At 36.2% G+C, this 3,751-nt stretch overlaps 1 non-coding gene across 1 annotated transcript; it reads left to right on the top strand.

Moving 5' to 3' along the window:
• The first annotated feature begins 305 nt into the window (after positions 1–305).
• On the top strand, positions 306–412 carry LOC128293592 (small nucleolar RNA R71). The gene has a single exon (XR_008283773.1). It is a non-coding gene; the product is annotated as a small nucleolar RNA R71 (small nucleolar RNA).
• Positions 413–3,751: the final 3,339 nt, after the last annotated feature.

The raw sequence follows: 3,751 nt of genomic DNA, 5'->3' as shown, positions 1-3,751 counted from the left end.
TTGCTTTGTACTGCATTACTGGGTGAACCTTTGAAGAACTAAGAAAACCATCAATCTTTTTATTTAGAAGTTCTACCTGGTTTGATAGCATAGTAACTGAATTGACGTTATAAACATCTGTTGTTTTAGTTGGCTTAGTCCTCAGGACTTGCCACTAATAGTTATTCAGTGACATCTTCTCTATAAACTCATAAGCATCTTCAGGTGTTTTATTATTGATGGTTCTGCCAGCAGCTACGTCAACCATTTGTCGAGTCGAAGGATTCAGGCCATTATGGAATGTTTGAACCTGAAGCCAAAGCAGTAACCCATGGTGAGGGCACCTTCTCAAAATGTCCTTGTATCTCTCCCATGCATTGTAGAGTGTTTCTAAGTCTATCTATACAAACGAAGAGATATCATTACGTAATTTGGCCATTTTAGCTAGCAAAAAATATTTTAATAGAAAGTTTTTGGTCATTTGCTCCCAAGTAGTAATTGACCCTCGTGGTAACGAGTTCAACCACTGTTTAGCTTTTTTCCTCAATGGACAAGGGAATAACCGAAGATGAATGGCATCATCAGAAACATCATTAATTTTAAATGTATCTCATAGTTCCAAAAAGTTTGCTAAGTGAGCGTTGGGATCCTCATCCGGCAAACCATCAAACTGAACAAATTTATGTATCATTTGAATAGTGTTAGGTTTAAGTTCAACAGTATTTGCAGCTACAATAGGTCTAACTATGCTGATTCAGTTCCTGTTAAAGAAGGTTTAGCATAATCGTACATAGTGTGTGGAGTAGGATTTTGAATAACCGCAATTACAAGAGGTAGCTGATTGTCTTGGTTTTCAGCCATCTCTTCAGTTGGGGGATGAGTATCATCCTCTTGCTCGTTCTCTGTGTATCTTAAGCTTTGCCTTATTTCTCGTTGGTTTCTACGAACTGTGCGATCGATTTCTTCGTCAAAGGGTAGTGGTCCTGACGGGTTTCTTCTAGTCACAAACTATAAAAACCTGCCAAGAGAAAGAAAAAGTAAATTAATAAATAATAAAAAAATTAAATTAAATTAAATAAGTAATAAAAATTGAGTGTTTCTAATATCTTAGTTCCCCGGCAAGGGCACCAAAAACTTGATCGCGATTTTCGTGACAGGTAACTTTTAAATATTTATAATTACTTGTTCTTAAAACTAACTATTATCGCGATGTAGGCAAGTGTACCCATCAAACAGTAGTATAGTTTTAGCAAGACCGGATTGTCGAACTCAAAGGAACTGAAAGTACTAGTAATAACTGTCTTTTTATTTTCTAGCCTAAGGATAAGGTGGTTTTGTTTTAACTAACTAATTAACTAATCTAAGAATTCACAGAAAGTAGAATTGAGGGATTACTTTTGGAAAACAATTGAATTAAGACAATACCTAAGGAAAAATCCACCTAGACTTCACTTGTTATTCTGACTCCGAATCGGACGATTTATTCATTTAACTTGCTCCGTAGAGATCCCTAAATTATGTTATTATTCCTATTCAAGACTAATAACGTCTAATCCCTAGATTGAATAATTGAGATTTTTCTCTAATTAACACCCTAGGGTTACATTAACTCGATCTATGGATCCCCTTATTAAGTTTCACCCTAATCCGGCAAAATCGTGTCACCCTACCTCTAGGCGCGCAATCAACTCCGCTTAATTATGACAAATGTACTCTTAGACAGGGTCTATTCCTCCTCTGAATAAGACCTTATCTTGAATCAGTATCCTGGGATATCAAAACAAGAAGTAAGAACACATAATTAAGAACAAGTTAAATATTTATCATACAATTCAGAAATTAATATTAAGATTCGTCTTAGGTTTCATCCCCCTTAGGTATTTAGGGGATTTAGTTCATAACTAAAAAGGAAAACATCTCAGAAGAATAATGAGTACAAAACATAAAGAAAACCCAAAACTCCTGAAGGGAAATTGAAGGGAGATCTTCAATCTTGATGATGAATCCGACTTCTGATATGAATTAATCAGCTTCCTTCGAGTAATTCCTTCCTTCCTCCCTGTGTGCTGATAAACCGTAATTTATACATATTTTTACCCCATGTTTAATGCAATTTATGGATGATTTCCTATTAGAATTGGTGAATTTGATGCTCCTAATGCTTTAATTTCATGTTTTATACTTAGGAGAGCATAAGAGAGCGAAAGGAACGAGAAATGGGCCAAAAACGGAGAAAATTGGCCAAAGTACGAAATCAACACGGCCTGGACTTCCTCACACGGGTAGACCACATGGCCGTGTAAATCTGGCAGAATCGAAGCACGACTCACACAGGTGGAACACACGCCTGTGCCATTCTAACAGGCTTGAACACGTCCTGAAATAATCGTACACGGGCATGTCCCTGTCAAGCCCAAGTTAAGTCCAATTCGGAAAAGGCCACTTTTGAGGGCTCATAGGCATTCCAAAACCTATAAATACACCCTAGAAGAAGTGAAAAGTGGACACACAGAATAGGGAGTAAGGAATTACTCCATGGTAGCCTATTGATTCATATCAGAAGCCGGATTCATCATCAAGACTGAAGATCTCTCCTCAATTCCCCTTCAGGAGTTTTGGGTTTTCTTTATGTTTTGTATTCTTTATTATTCTAAGATGTTTTCCTTTTTAGTTATGAACTAAATTCCCTAAATACCTAAGGGAAATGAAACCTAAGACGAATCTGGTTATTATTTTCTAAATTGTATGATAAATATTTAACTTGTTCTTAATTATGTGTTCTTAATTCTTGTTTTTATACCCCAGGATACTGACTCAAGATAAGCACTTATTCAGAGGAGGAGTAGACCCTGTCTAAGAGTACATTTGTCATAATTAAGCGGAGTTGATTGCGTGCCTAGACATAAGGTGACAAGATTTTGCCGGATTAGGGTGGAACCTAATAAGGGGATCCATAGATCGAGTTAATGCAACCGTAGGGTGTTAATTAGAGAAAGGTCTCAATTATTCAATCTAGGGATTAGACGTTATTAGTCTTGAATAGGGATAGTAACATAACTTAGAGATTACTACGGAACAAGTTAAATGAATAAATCATCCGATTCTTGAGCCGTAATAACCAAGATGATCTAGGTGGATTTTTCCTTAGGTATTGTCTTAATTCAATCGATTTTCCCAAAAGCAATTCCCCGGTTCTATTCTCTGTGAGTTCTTAGTTTAGATAATTAGTTAGTTAAAACCAAACCCCATTATTCTTAGGCTAGATAATAAAAAGACAGTCATTACTAGTACTTTTAGTTCCTTTGGGTTCGACAATCCAGTCTTGCTAAGACTATACTATTGTTCGATAGGTACACCTGCCTCCATTGCGATAATAGTTAGTTTCAAGAATTATTAATTATAAATATTTGAAACCTATTACGAAATCACGCGATCACGTTTTTAGCGCCATTGCTGGGGAACTAAAATATTAGGAGCACTCAATTTTTATTACTTTAGCAATTTATTTTTCTTGCAATATAATTTTATTTTTAATTATAATTTACTAATTTTTTTCCTTTTTCTGGCAGGTTTTTATAGTTTATGACTAGAAGAAACCAGTCAGGGCCACTACTTTTTGTCAAAGAAACCGATCGCACAGTTCGCAGAAACCAAAGAGAAATAAGGCGAAGCTTAACATACACAAAGAACGAGCAAGAGGATGATACTCGACCCCCAACCGAAGAGATGGCTGAAAACCAAGGCAATCAGCTACCTCCTACAATTGCGGCTA

Source organism: Gossypium arboreum, chromosome 5 (genome assembly GCF_025698485.1).
Source record: "Gossypium arboreum isolate Shixiya-1 chromosome 5, ASM2569848v2, whole genome shotgun sequence".
In the NCBI taxonomy this organism is placed as follows: Eukaryota; Viridiplantae; Streptophyta; class Magnoliopsida; order Malvales; family Malvaceae; genus Gossypium; species Gossypium arboreum.
This window is presented reverse-complemented; position numbering and strand designations above follow the sequence as displayed.